This window comes from Desmodus rotundus, chromosome 3, assembly GCF_022682495.2.
Source record: "Desmodus rotundus isolate HL8 chromosome 3, HLdesRot8A.1, whole genome shotgun sequence".
NCBI classification, from domain to species: domain Eukaryota; kingdom Metazoa; phylum Chordata; class Mammalia; order Chiroptera; family Phyllostomidae; genus Desmodus; species Desmodus rotundus.
The window spans coordinates 168,599,691-168,616,111 of NC_071389.1; positions in this window are offsets into that span (position 1 = coordinate 168,599,691).

Here is a 16,421-nt window from a genome sequence, read left to right on the forward strand (position 1 = left end):
TCAAAATGAACATTTTAAAGCCAACAATTTGACTATACATCTGGTTTTAAGCTCAAGAGAGTGAGAAACACTATAGTTAATCAAACTAATTTGTATTACTATTCTTATCTAGTGGTCTCACTTTGAGGAAACCACAAAGATGTCATTTTGGGAAGTGGCAGCTTTAGGGGTGGGGCTGAGTTGGAGGTGTTGGATCTTTTGGTGGTCACTGATTGTATAAGGCAACATAAAATTGTGAAAAAGGTTTTCAGTGAAATTTTTTCTTTACATATTTTGTTTTTCAGAACAGTAATTTTGAATGATGACAATTTGGAAAGAATGAACGCAGTGTCACATCACGCAGAGAACAAATCACTGAATTTAGGCATTAGGATAAGCTGAGACCTAGTCCTGTCTGCCATTTCTTATTTTTGTTGTGTTGGGAAAATCACATATCAATATGGTATCAACTTCTTCTCTATAAAATAAGGAATTGGCTTTGATCAGAGTTCTCAAAATTTGTACTTTAGACTTGTGAAATTGTTTGCAAGAATAAAATTGTAAAATAAATTAAAATAAGTTGGGAAATGCTGCATACTATGCCCTCCAAATTTATGTTCGGATATTATGAGCTGTGAAAGGTTCTATAGTTAAAGGCCCTAGCTTAGCTTTAGTACAGTATTTTCCAAAAAAATTTTTTAGTGATGCATTTTGATGTCTTTTGGGTATAGGCATATGTCAGGGATACTGTTGGATTGGTTCCAGACCACCACAATCGAAATATCAACATAAAACAAGTCACACAAGTTTTTTAGTTTAGTGGTGTACATAAATGTTATATTTACACTGTACTGTAGTTTATTAAGCATGCAATAACATTATGTCGAAAAAACAATGTATATGCTTTAATTAAAAAAATAATTTATTGCCAAAAAAAAGCTAAACATCATCTGAATCTTCATCAAGTCAATCTTTTTCCTGGTAGAAAGTCTTGCCTCAATGCTGATACTGATCAGGGTGGTGGTTGCTGAAGGTTGGGGTGAATATGGGAATTTCTTAAAATAAGACAGCAATGAAGTCTTTTTACAGTGATTGACTCTTTCTTTCACAAACAATTTCTCTGTAGCATGAGATGCTCTTTGAAGAATTACCCAAAGTAGAGCTTCTTTCGAAATTGGAATAATTCCTCTCAAACCCTGCTGCTGCTTCATCAACTGATTTTATGTAATATTCTGAATCCCTTTTTTTTCTTTTTAAAATTGTTGTTCAAGTACAGTTGTCTTCATTTCCCTCCCACCACTCCCCCCCATCCCTGCTCATCCCCAGCACCCACCCTCGATCCTTATTGTCACTTCAATAATCTTCAGCAGGAGTAGACTCTACCCCAAGTAATCACTTTCTTTGTTTATCTGTAAAAAGTAACTCCTCATTAATTAAAATTTTATCATGAGACTGCAACAATTCAGTCACATGTTCAGGGACCACTTCTAATTCTAATTCTTAGTCTTTTGTTACTTCTACCATGTATGCTGTTACTTCCTCCATTGAAATCCTGAACTTCTCAAAGTCACTCACAAGATTTAGAATTAACTTTTTTCAAACTCTTGTTAATGGTGATATTTTGACCTCTCTCCATGAATTATGAATGTTCTTTTTTAAAAAAAATTATTTTATTGTTGTTCAAGTACAGTTGTCTGCATTTACTTCCCACCACTCCCCTCCCCATGAATGTTCTTAATAGCATCTAGAATTGTGAATTCTTTCTAGAAGGTTTACCATTTACTTTGCTTAGTTCCAACAGAGGAATCACTATTTGAGGCAGCTATAGCCTTGCAAAATCTATTTCTTAAATAATAGACTTGAAAGTCAAAGTTACTCCTTGATCCATAGGCTGCAGAATGAATGTTGTGTTAGCAGACAGGGAAACAAACATATGAATCTTATTATATATCTCCATCGAAAGTCTTGGGTAACCAAGTCCATTGTCAACAAGTAGTAATATTTTGAAAGGAATCTTTTTTTTCTGAGCAGTAGGTCTCTAAATTAGACTTAAAATATTCAATAAATCATATTGTTAAACAGACTTACTTTTATTCAGGTTTTCTTGTTCCATTTATAGAGCACAGACAGAGTACATTTGACAGAGTATGTTAGCATACTTCTTGAGTTCTAGTATTTCTGGAATGTTAAATGAGCATTGACTTCAACTTAAAGTCACCAGCTACATTAGCCCCTACCAAGAGAGTCAGCCTATCCATTGAAGCTTTGAAGCCAGGCATGATTTCTCCTCTCTAGCTATAATAGTCCTAGGTGGTATTTCTTCCAATATAAGGCTGTTCCATCTACACTGACAATCTGTTTTTTAGTGTAACCACCTTGAAGAATTAGATCTGGATAACTTGCTGCAGCTTCTACATCAGTACTCACTGCTTCACCTTGCACTGTGATGTTATGAACATGACTTCCGTTCTTAAACTTCATGAACCGACCTCTGCCAGCCTCCAACTTTTCTTCTGTAGCTTCCTCACCTCTCTCAGCCATCAAAGAATTAATGAGAGTTAGGGCCTTGCCCTATATTAGGCTTTAACTTAAGGGAATGTTTTAGCTGGTTTGATCTTTCTTCAGATCACTAAAACTTTTTCCATGTAAGCGATAAGACTGTTTAGCTTTTTTATCATTGTGAGTTCACTGAAGTAGCACTTTTAACTTCCTTCAAGAAATTTTACTTTAATTCAAAACTTGAGTAATAGTGCAAGAGGCCTAGCTTTCAGCCTATCTCAACTTTCAACATGCCTTCCTCACTAAGCTTAATCATTTCTAGCTTTTGATTTAAAGTGAGAGACATAAGACTCTCCCTTTCACTTAAATGTTTCAAGGCCTTTATAAAGTTATTAATTGGCCTAATTTCAACATTGTTGTATCTCAGGAAATAAAGAGGCCCCAAGGAGAGAGAGATAAAGAAATAGTCAGTCAGTGAAGAAGTCAGATCATACACAACATTTATTGATCAGGTTCACCATCTTATATGGGCACAGTTTGTGGTGCCTCAAAGCATTAAAATGGTGATGTTCAAGATCACTGATCACAGATCACCATTAAAAATATAGCAATAAAACATTTAGAATATTGTAATACTTACCAAAATGTGACACAGAAACACAAAGGGAGAAAATGCTGTTGGAAAAATGGCACTGATAGACTTGCTCGACACAGAGTTGCCAAGTATCTTCAAATAGTAAAATAAAATAAGATAAAATAAAAAATACAATATCTGTGAAGTGTGATAAAGTGAAAAGCAATAAAATGAGGTATGCCTATATAACAAATATCCTTTGGAAACTCTGGATTCAATCATCTCTAAGACCCTTTCCAGCTATCATTCAATGATACTATTTACTCTGCTATTGTTATGTTTTTATATTTCACCAATAAGAGAATTTTCCTTGGTAGATTTATTGTATTTTTCAGGTAAAGATTCATTAGATGTGAGATAGGATTCATGAGAATGAGTCACTGGTCCATGTACCTGATTTAAGGAACTTTCCAGTATTAAAGTTTATGATTCCAAGATTCTTATATGAGACCAGGGACAATTCTTTCTATAAGAAAAGAATCCATTGCATTTCTTACCTTCTAGAAAGCCTTGTTACTTCATACACCTATTAGCCTTCAAAATGTTTATTTTTTCCTTAAATTATCATCTCAACACATTGATAGATTTACCTACAAGCATCAGAGACATTTTCTAGCCTCATAGCTAGTGCTGTTAATGTTTCTGAAATTCATGTTTCTCATTACATAATCTCTTTAATCTAATTAAAATTTATGTTGGTACAAGTTTACCAACAATATTAAATTAAAATATGTGTTGGTACAAGTTTACATAGCCATAAATATTTCTAGTACTCTTTAGATATTACATGATATTATATATGCTGTTGATTTTATTTATTGTTTGAAAACTTTCTAAGCTTCATCTTTTGTTCAGACAAATGAAAAGGAAAGAGTACATGTCTGCATTATTATTTGTTTTTCAATATTTTTCAATTTTTAAGATGCAGCTGACATACAATATTCTATTTGTTTCAGGTGTACAACATAGGGATTAGACATTTATATAACTTAAGAAGTAATCACCTCGATAACTCTAGTATCCGCCTGGCAGTAAATAAAGTTATAATATTATTGACTACATTCCCTATGCTGTACTTTACATCTCCATGACTATTTTGTACTAACAATTTGCACTTCTTTATCCCTCCCCCTTTTATGCACATCCCCCCAATTTTCCTCTCATCTGGCAACTATCAAAATGTTCTCTGTATTATGAGTTTATTTGTTTTTTCTTGTTTAATTTTTTTAGATTATGCATATAAGTGAAATTATATGACATTTGTCTTTCTCTGTCTCACTTATTTCACTCAGCACAATACCCTCTAGGTTCATCCAAGTTATTGCAGATGGCAAGGTTTCATTCCTTTTTTTTTTGAGTTTTAAAATTTTATTTTTTAATTAAATTATTGAGCTGATATTGGCTAATAACAACATATGAGTTTCAAGTGTACAATTCTGTGTACTCCAATGTGTGTTCATCACCCAGAGTCTAGTCTTTTTTCTGTCACCATATATTTGACCCCCTTAGACCTCTTCATGCTTCCCCCACCACACTTCCTCTGGTAACCACTATACTGTTGTCTGTGTTTATGAGTTTGTTTTGTTTGTTCTTTTGTTGCTTTCTGTTTTATATCCCACATATGAGTGAAATTATATGGTTCTTGTCCTTTTTCATCTGGAAGTCAATAGGATATTTTTTAAAAATATATTTTATTGATTATGCTATTACAGTTGTCCCATTTCCCCCCCTTTATTCCCTCTGCCCTGTAGCCCCCTCCCACCATTATTCCCCAACTTTAGTTCATGTCCATGGGTTATACAAACAAGTTCTTTGAACTCTGCATCTGATAGGTTGGCTATCTTCATTGCTTAGTTGTATTTTTTCTGGAGCTTTGAGCTGTTCTTTCATTTGGGCCATATATTTTTGTCTTGACATGCTGGTTACATAGTAAGGGGGGGACCTTTAGGTATTCACCACAATGGGGGCAACCCACGGAACTACGTTGTGGTGCTGTATGTGGGGGAGGGGTCTGAGAGGGAACAATACCACTTGCTCAGCTTTTGGTGGCTTTCAGTCACTTCTTCCACTACCCACAAGCAAATTGGGCCCTTCTGGTGCTGATTCCCGGGTGAGTGGTTTTGTATACATTCTAGGACCCCGTAGGTCTCTCCAATGAACTCTCCTGTGAGGCTGGGAGTTTCTCCTGCTGCCACAACCCCCACAGATTTTTACAGTCAGAGGTTTTGAGGCTTTATTTCCCTGTGCTGGAACCCTGGGTTGCACAGTCTGTCTTGCTTCCAAGTTGTTCCTCCAGGTTTATCTGCACGTGAATGTGGGACCACATGGTCTGCCAGCCACCACCTCACCCACTTGGTCCTCCAGCCACCACCTTGCTGTGGGTCCTCTCCACCCCAGCTGCCTGTCTCTGCTCCTCCTGGATGAATGTTTCTTCTTTCTCCTTGGTTGTCAGACTTCCATACAGTTTTATTTTCTGACAGTTCTGGTTATGTTTTGTTTTTAAATTTTTTGTTGTCTTTCTTTGGTTGTGTGAGGAGGCAAAGTATGCCTCCATCTTGGGCAGAAGTCAAGATTTCATTCTTTTTACAGCTGAGTAATATCCATTGTATATACACATCAATTCTTTATCCATTCATCTATTATTAGACACTGAGCTTGCTTCCCTATTCTGGCTATTGTAAACAATGCTGCAATGAACATATGGATGCATATATTTTTTCAAATTGATGTTTAGGGTTTCTTCAAATAAATGCCCAGAACAGAATTGCTCGGCTCTTTTTGTCTCATGCTGTAACCTTTGTCTTAAAGTCCATTTTGTTTAGTATAAATATTGCTACCCCAGCTTTTTAAAAAAATTTGTTTCCATTTTCATGAAATCTTTTTCCATTCTTTTACTTTTAGTCAATGTATATCTTTTGATCTGAAGTGAGTTTCTTGTAGACAGGCTATGTAAGAGTCTTGTTTTCTTATCTATTCAGACATCTATGTCTTTTGATTACAACATTCAATCCATTTACATTTAAAGTAATTGGTGATAAATATGTAGTTATTGCCATTTTATTATTTATATATGAGGTTTGCCTGAAAAAAGTCTAGCCATTGTTAATACAATGAGAATGTTTTCATGACATTGATGTAACCTGGCAGCCAAGGACAGTGGATTGGAATGTGCATGTGTGAACAATGAATGATGACTTCACTGTACTAGTCAGTGGGGGTGGTAGATGCCATTGAGTGAGCATGTGTACTGTGTGGCCATCACATTCAAAATGACTGAGCAAGCAGAGCAACAAATCTGCATCAAATTTTGCATTAAGGTTGAACACTCCTCCACAGAAACTATTCAGATGATTCACGAGGCCACAGCTATGGGCAACTGGTGATTGGAAGCTTTGTCATGACAATGCTCCTGCTCATATATCATGTCTCATGAAGAATTTTTTGTAAAACATCAAATCACCCACATGATTCAGCTCCCCTACAGTCCAGATTTGGCACCCTGCAACTTCTTGCTGTTCTCAAAACTAAAATCACCTTTGAAAGGGAAGAGATTTCAGACCATTAATTGAGATTTAGGAAAATATTGTGGGGCAGCTGATGGCAGCTGAATTGGGAGAAGTGTGTTAAGTCCCAAAGTGCCTACTTTGAAGGGGACTGAGGCTTCATTGTCCTACATATTATTTTTCTTGTATCTTGTATCTTGTTCAATAAATGTTGCTATTTTTCATATTACATGGCTGGATACCTTCTGGACAGACCTCGTATATACATTTTAAAGATTTTAATTATTTTTAGAAAGAAGGAAAGGGAGGGAGAAAGAGAGGGACAGAAACATTGATGTGCAAGAGAAACATCAATCGGCTGCCTCTTGCACAACCCCGACCATGGACTTGGTCTGCACCCATGCGTGTGCCCTGACCAGGAACTGAACTGGAGACTCTTCACTCTGCAGGACAATGCCCAATCTGCTGAGCTATGCTGATCAAAGCTATTATTTATATTCTTGATCCATTTTTTCCGTCTTCTTAAAAAAGACTCTCTAACATTTCTTGCAATAGTGGCTTGGTGGTGATGAACTCCTTTAGCTTTTACCTGTATAGGAAATCTTTGTCTGTCCTTCCATTACAAATGATAGTTTTGCTGTGTAGAATAATCTTTGTTGTAGATCTTTGCTTTTTATCATTTTCAATATTTCTTGCTAATCTCTCTGGCCTGCAAAGTTACTTTCTAATAATCAGCTGAGGGCCTTGTGGCAACTCCCTTGTAGGTAACTAACTGATTTTCCTTTGCTGCTTTTTAGAATCTCTCTTTGTTTTTTTACATTTGGCATTTTAATTATAATGTGGGTTTCTTTAGGTTTTCTTGTCTGGGGCTCTCTGTACTTCCTGGGCTTGTATGTCTAATTCAGTCACCAGAATAAGAACATTTTCCATCATCATTTTTTTAAATAGATTTTCAATTTTTTGTTCTCTCTTTTCTCATTCTGGTACCTTCATGATGTGAGTGTTTATATGCTTGATGTTGTCCTAGAAACCCATTAAACCATCCTAATTTTTTAGATCCTTTTTGTTTGTTTTTGCTCTTCTGCTACCTTATCTTCCAAATCATTAACTTGGTCCTCTGCTTTCTCTAATTTACTATTGATTCCCTCCCATATATTCTTTATTTCAGTTATTGTATTCTTGACTGGCTCTTTCTATGTTTCCTATCTCCATTTTTATGTTTCTTATCTCTTTGCTGAATTTCTCACTGAGATCATTGAGCCTCCTTAACTGGTGTTTTAAACTCTGCATCTGGCAGATTGCTCATTTCCATTTTGTTTAGCTCTTTTTATGGAGTTTTGTTCTCTTCTCTTATTTGGGCCATGTTTCATTGCTCCTAATTTTGGCTGCCTCCCTGTGTTTGTTTCTATGTATTAGGTACAGCTGTTATATTCCTGGTCTAGATAGAGTAAATTTTTGTAGTGCATGTGCCCTTTGGGGCTCAGTGATATAGTCTCCCTGGTCACCTGAGCCAGGTGCTCCAGATGTGTCTTGTGTGAGTTTTGTGTGCCCTTCTGTTATATTTGATTGTTGTTGGCACAACCACATGAAGGATTGACCTTCAAGCTGATTGTTTGTGAGGACTGGCCATGACTACAGTGGAGAAGTTTTTGTGCAGAGGCTGACCCTATGGAGCCAGATTCACTCTCACAAGGCTCTAGTACCTAGAGAGTCTTTCAGTGTGTCATTTGTGCAAGTGGTTGGGTGGTGCTCTGGTGTGGTCTGACGTTGGACAACCAGTATGTTAGTTTTGGGGTCTCTTGGGAGGTGCTGGCCAAGGCCAGCCACTGCTTGTGTCCCGTCCAGGGCCATCTGGTATAAGCTACAAAGTGATCTTCAGATAGTTGCCACTTGTGCTGGGCTTGGAAGTGTCTAGGAGAAGCTAATCTGTGAACTAAGGCTGGCTGCCACTAGTGCCAGTGCCAGACCAAAAGGTATGGGGCATGGCCATGCCAGATGCTGCTCACTTGGGGTTTGTGAACCTTTGAGAGAGTTAGGAAAGTTCTAAATGATGGTTATTCTGTAGTTTAGTTGAATTTTTGAGGTGGTCGTGGGAGGAGGCGAGTTTAGCATTTACCTACGCTGCCATCTTGACTGGAACTTCTGCATCTTTAAATAAATGTTCAAGTTCATTCATAAAGAAGATAATCTTTCCTTCAAAATGTTACATTGTCATCACCTGCAATTTCTTTCTTTCATTAAAATCATTTAAGATGCATTGTATTTGGTAGAAAAATACTTAAAAAGTTTTAGCATAAAAAAATAAATACCATATGTTTTATTTACCATCAAAGATTGTTGAAAATTCTTCCAATTACTCCCTCTGCAATTGGTCGCTCTCCAGTTAGACATGTAGGTTGGTAAAATACTCCCAGTACCCACAAGGTGGCATGGCCTTCATGTGTAATTCAGTTACATTTGGTTTATTTCTGCTTTAGCTGCTGCTCTATTTTTTTTTTAAGTTTTGAATTTCACTTTATGATTTAATTTTTCTTCACTTGCAGCTATGTACAATGCTTGAATTTTAGAATAAGATATGTTTTTAACAAACAGGTATCAAGTAAAATTCTTCAAGCTTTTCTATTGTTTCAGTCCAATTTGGAGCTGAATGTTAATCGTTTGACTTTGTATAATGCCTGGTATTTATCATAATGCCTGATAAATACTAGACATTCAATAAGTGTTTGCTATAGAATTTCATGACTAGCCTTGCTGAGAAAAGTATTCAAACAATCAGTATTATGAAAATAAATTTATGGAAACTTTTTATCGTTCTCCTTGCTGGCTTAAAAAATGTCTCCATTATCCAGGGAATACTGTTATTTTATGGTATTACAAAATACGTTATGGATTAGAGTAAAATTTTCATTTTATGTGAATTGTAAGAAAGGCATGGTTAATTCAGTTTATCCATTTACTGTTTTTTTAAAAAATTTATGCATGCTCTGTCTATACCCAGTGCTATGGTTCAGTGCTAAAGAATATGCAAGAATGAGTAGAACACAGAGGATTGAGTAGGTATTTAATTGCAGTAGTGTAATATTCACACATTTATTCATTCATCGAATATTTCTTGAGGGTTTACTGTGTGCCAGGGGTTGTGGATGGTGAATAGAGAATAAAATGGTAAAAAATCTTACATTAGAGTGAGGGAAACACTTGATAAACTAGATAAATAAGCAGGATGTATGAAATACATAGTATGTTCCATAATGATATATACTGAAAGGAAAAATAAAGTGGAGAAAGGGTCAGTAGCAAGGACTGGGAGTAGTTATACTTCTGAGTAGTTAAAGATCTCTCTAAGAAGGTCGACTTCGCAAAAATACTTGAAGAAGGTACAGAAGTGAACTATATGGGTATCTAGGGAAAGATATTTTGGGCAGCAAACATTTCAGGACAGACACTACAAAGGCTGCAAAGTAGGAATGAGTCATACTGTAGTACGTCCTACTACAGTCTTGTGTAAAATGCGATGGGAGCAAAGGGGAGAGAGGGGCACCTGGAGGGAAGCTAAAAAAGATTTGACAGCAGAAGGCAAGTTTGCCCAGGACCAAGTGAAGAGAACGGCACTCCTGGTGGAGAGAAGAGCGGGAGCAAAGCCATAGACACGTGAAGGATAAAATGTGTTTACATGGGAAGCAAGAAAATGGGACCAAGGTGCAACACCCTTGTATGCACAACTCTATTTCATATCTACTTCAGAGGAAAAACAGTAATTTTACCAGGCTAATTTTGAGAAAAAAAATCTGAGTTTTAGTAGAGACAAATCTTGAAAAAGAAATTAACTAACAATATATGTGCAGGGTAATCTTAACTGATAATTTGGATCTGTTTTTCTTTCCTGAGAAATATGTTTCCCGTCATTGGGATTAGGAAGCTTCGAGTTCAGAAGGCCTGACAGGACAGACAGCAGAAGTTTTGAGTACTTATATTTTATAGATGTCAGTTCTGCTTTTGAGATAAGGCCTCCGGTATGCAGTACCTACCTTGGAATGCACTAAATTTTAGATACCTGTGACCTCTATCATGGATAGTCTCTTTTATGAGAGTTTTCACCAGAGGGAGAGCTCAAGTGATTATATATGATGGCTTTTGCTAGGTTTTAAACCTTTAGGAGGGGTCAGATAAGGAGATGGAAAAATACCTTTTATTGTTTTGGAGAATCAGAGCCTGGCACATTCAACTACAACACCACAGCTCTAAATGGCTGTACACGTCTGCCACTGCGGTTAGGGTTCCTTACTGGATTTTTAAAAACAGATAAAATAGTCTTTTTAAATCTCAGGTATGCAAGCTACCACTTATTTTTCTAAAATTCAACTTAATTTCTACTTTCAAACATCATTCTACTGGCATGGCAGAAAAGTTGCCTTCGGGACTTCTGCTGGGAACTTTCCTGGCTGAAGTTCCGGTAAGTGTTTGATGGCCATGATGAAGTTCAAGGCCCTTTGTGGGGTGAGATCTGCTCCACGCAGACTGCAACAGAGGCACTGCCAACCATCTGTTTATATGGCACCTCCAAGCCTGTGGCTAGCCTGCTAGTTCTGTGACACCTTTTGGAGCTCGAACTTGCTGCCACCTCCCCGGCATGGTAAGGCCATGAGAATCCTTGCTAAGCCATCCCTTGTACCCCATGCCCGAATTCTAGTTTCCTGCCCAGGTTCATGTTATCTCTCTTGGGCTCTGCCCTAGGTGTTCTCAGCCAATATCATCTTAGGAATAGCTTGTCTCATTTGTCTTCCTCCTCACAATCTAGTAGAAACTGTTTTAAAGTCCAGAAGGAAAATCTTTATGCCTTTGTGTTTTCTTCAGTAGTTGGCCTATAGCCCAAATTATCAATATTCTCCTAAGAGTTGGGCTCTTGGAAACCAGGCATATAAAGAGCAGAGTATTGGGTTGGCCAAAGTGTCTGTTTAGTTTTTTCTGTAAAATAAAGGATACATTTTTTGTTTTCATCAATAACTTTATTGACTTGGATATTTTGAGTATGTCAGCTATCTCCCTCTATTGGCTTCTAGTGGGTAGAGGCCAGGGGTGCTGCTAAACATCTTCCAATGCATAAGACAGCCCCACAGCAAATAATTATTTGACCAAAATGTCACTAGTACTAAGAAACTTCAGAAACTACTTTTGACACTTTCCATCAGTCACCTTCTCCATACAATGCACAAATCTTTTTTTTTGTTTCACTTGTGTTTTTTACCTTTCTTGAATTAATAAAGTATAATATGACAAAAAATGTTGCATGTTTTCTTCCATCTTCAATATTAAAATGGCTGCCCCAAATTCACCGATTTTGATAATTTTTATTGTGCTTATTTTCTTCTATCTTCAATACTAAAATGGCTACACAAAAAAATCACTAATTGTGATTTTTTTAAATGTATGCTGATATGACAGCTGTCACAATACAATCTAATAAAATTGTTTTGAGTGAAGTTAAAGACAACTAAACACTACTGGAGCCTTTGTACAGAAAAAACTAAACAAACATTTTGGCCAACCCAATATATTTTCTGCCTCCTCATGTGGCCCTTCTGACCCAGTAGCTAAAGAGAAATACAGAGGAGGAAAGAAGTTATTATTTCAGAAAGATTTGCATAATTTCATATACATAAAAGCTGTGTTCATAGTCAAAGTATTTATTTATATGCGTATGTTTTCTTGGTGAGAAGACAGGGTGACTCTTCTCTAGTGGGCAGTCTTAGGCAAGTCTCTTAACGTCTTAGAGACGTTAACTAGTTTCTTAATAGACAAACAGGGGCCACTGAGCCTGTAATTTCTTCCTGGAAGATTCTTGGGAGTGTTAAATGAGGCAATCGCATGCATGTGGTTAATCATTATACATGTATACACATAAATATAGCACCAAAAAGACATTTCCGTTTTTAGTTCAAAATTCTGTGTTTTGCACTTCAAGTGACCTATGTTCTCAAAGGTAGTAAACTAGTGATGAAACAAAATTATAAAACTTATTAGATAAAATAGTAGTTTTTATTCTCTTTTCTAGGAAAAGTGGGAAATCTCATTATTGTTGTAGATTCTTTTCTTTGCCCACACTGTAAATATCTTCCATTCTGCTCACTTTCTTCTTAACATAAGTAGCTGCTTTGTATGGGCATTATTTTGTCCATGTCTCTGAGAATGTCGTAGCATACCCAGTGCTGAAGGATGGGCTGATATGTGAAGGAGTTTGTGCCAGCCTCGGTTGAGCAGAGGAGACGCAGCTGGAAGCTTGCACCTGCCTTGGGACTTAGCACAGACCTGAGCACAGGCCAGCTTCCACATTACTGTTCCTTGAATGACAGGACTCTGGGAGGTGAGGTCCAGGACTTCTGAGCAATTGCCCATAGACAGGGGCAGCAGGAGTTGGACAGCAATAGAGGGTCTGGCATCCCAGGCATGCCAGCTGTTGCTCTCTTTTCTGGCCCTTCCCCTGTCTCTGCTCCACCTGCCCACAACAGATACACATACATACACATAAGGAATCCTACGACCTAGGACAAAGAGAAGGGCATTTTTAGACACTGTTAACCCCCACACTTACGAGCATGGTACATTTCAGTTCTGGTCCTATTTCTTTTTCTTCTGATGCTACTTATTTCTCCCTTACACCATTTCTCTGAGACAGATGTCAGATTGAGGGCTTTTTAAAATTGTACATAGAAAAATAATAATAGCTATCATAAATTGAGCACTTATTATTTGTCCAGAATTGTGCTAAGCACTTTATATTTATTATGTCAATTGATTCCTACAATAAACCTTTGGGATAAAAATTATTTCCTTACTTTGCTTACAGATGAGGAAACTGAAGCTTAGCAAAATTAGGTGGATTGACCTGAGGTCACACAGTATGTGGCAAAATTAGCACTTTGAACCCAGGTCATTGGACACTAGAGCTGAAACACATCAGATCCTGTAGCCCTGGTCTCTCTGCAAGCTTTCCCCGATCAAGTGCCTCCGCTGTTCCTGCTTACTGTCCAGGAGGGGTGGCTCCCCGGGACTTAACATTTTGGAGGGGCCACTTTTTAAAATACACAATTATAAATACAAAGTTGGAAATATTTATTTATTTAGAATGATAAATACTTAAGTCAAACCAAGTAACAAACTTCAGAAAGCTAACAAACACTACATATATACTAAAATCCATAGATACAATAAAACATTTTTTAATGAACCACCTCACCTGATAATCTCCACACTACTTTGTTTTTTTCCTACATAATTTGGATTGCCTTTTCATATAACAACCAAAATATCAGCCAGTCATCTCTTTAGGAAGGTTGATTGGTTATTTTTTCTTAAACTCATATTTGATGTTCACAACACATCAATGACTATGCAAACAGACATACTTACTATGGGTAGAGTCATTAAAGTTTTGTGCTGTACAAACACAGGAATTCTGAAAAATTCTATTTTATGAAATTCATATAAAAATGTGAAGTGCACCTTGACCAGTGTGGCTCAGTTGGTTGGCCATTGTCCCGCAAGGCAACAGATTGCAGGTTCAATTCCCTGTCAGGGCACATGGCTGGGTTGTGGGTTCATCCCCAGTCAGGGTGCACACAAGAGACAACCAATGAGGTTTCTCTCTTACATTGATGTTTCTCTCTCTCTCTTCCTCCCTCCCTTACCCCCCTAAGAAAAGACAATGTAAAGTGCATTTGTAATTTTATATACAACATTATCAAGTATATCTTTGATAGGAGACAACTTCTATTATGACTTTGTATCAAGGATAACTCAATTTTTTTATTTATAAATTGACATGTTAAAAAGTCATTCACAGGCTAACTTCTGATTCCTTGCATTTCCAACCTTGGTTGTCCTTTCCACATGCTCCAGTGCTAGGTGTTGTGGGACATGCTTATACCGTGACCGAGCCTCTAACCCTGCATCTTTACGACATAACACGAGGAGAATCAGCACAGTGAGGAGCCCAGCTCTGCACTGAGATGGCTGGTGGGGCCCCAACTATACACAAAAGTGCCTGTGAACCACATTAATATAATCCACTGAACCAAAAGATGTCCAGCCACAACCCAACCTCACCTTGTCATATCTGAGAAACACCCACGGTCACACCAGCACCATCTGAATGGAGAAAAGTGGGATGGAATATTGGAGTAGAATGAGACAACTACCTTAACCAAAATGTCTTTGGTTAATATCTATTTTTTCAAATTTTACAGAAACTCATGACCACGTGAACACATTTCTAGAGCCTCTCCAAAAACCTTGGTGATAAGCTGTGTGAGAGAAGGGCCTGACGCTGAAATTTCATTAGCCTTGTTGGGCAAAGGAAAGCTTCCCATCCATCATAATGTCTCTCTCTCTCTTATTTTTTAACATGTAAAACACATGAAGGTACTTTCCTTTTGTTTTGTACTTAATTATCAACGTGTCAAACTCCTTTGCAACAAAAGCCTCGACTGCTCAAGATTTACTTGCACTTAGTGGACTATTATATTAGAGGTATCTTTTACATGCCTTGAGGTTATGAACATAGGGAGCTTCATGAGATTATGGATCACAAGACATTTAAGATTCTCAATTTATTTCTCTGACTCTAGGTCTTTAAAGAAAGCAAAGGCAGCGTTGGAACTTGGCAAGCAGGCAACCACAGTTACAATTATAATACAATTTAATTATGACATAAAAATTCAATGAGTCACAGTGGGACACCAACCTAACTTATTAAAAAGTGTAAAATTTTTTAACCAGTTGTTTTGTTTTCCCATACGAACAACTGGTTTAATTTTCACATTGGATAAATCCATAAGTTTTCTCATCTGTAAATGAACATAATTTTACCTCCTTCTAGATTGTAAACTTAATGGAATAGAAACCATGTCTATTTAGCTTACTCTTATATTCTCACTTTCCAGAGTGTGAGCAAACATGTAGCAGTAAACATGGAAATATTTGGTAAGTGACTGAAATTAAAGGATATCAATTATTCAACTTCTGCTTTGGCACATACTAATACAATTTCCTATTGCTATGGTAACAAATTATGACAAAGTCAGTGACTTAAAACAACCCAAATTTATTATTTTACAATTCTGAAAGTTCGGCTGGAAGTGAGTCTTACGAGGGCAAAATCAAGGTGTCAACGAGGTTGCATTTCTTCTGGAGGCTCCAGAAGAGAATCGTTCCCTTTTCCAGCTTTCAGAGGCCTCTTGCTTGCCTTGGTTCATGGCCCCTTCCTCCTCTTCAAAGCACATCACTCCAACCTCTAATTCTCTTGTTCCATCTCCTGTTTCTGATTCTGATTCTATTGCCTCCCTATTATAAGGATCCCTGTGATTTCATGCAGCCAGCTGAGATACTTTTAAGATTATCTCCCCATCTCAAGATTCTTAATCCCATCTGCAAAATTCCTTTTGCCATTTAAGGTAAAATGTTCACAGGTTTTGGTGTTAGGGTGCAGACTTGGGGGCCATTATTCTGTCTATCACAAAAAGTAAAAAAATCACTCCCAGAATAATTGTTTTAGGAGCTGTTACTGGAACTCACAGAATGCAGACCTTCAGATTTATGTGCTAGAGTTTTTGTTTTCTTTTTGTTTTCACTGAAACAATAATTTCACTGAAGAATAACTTTTTAAAAAGCATTTTATGGTTCAGGAAGATTTACTGGACACAATGACCATAACAAGGTCTATATTCATATTAAGAAGCAGTACAGATATTGAGAAAATTAGCTCTGAAGGATGGCTCTCTTTGTTTTAGAAATTTATAATCTGGACGAAT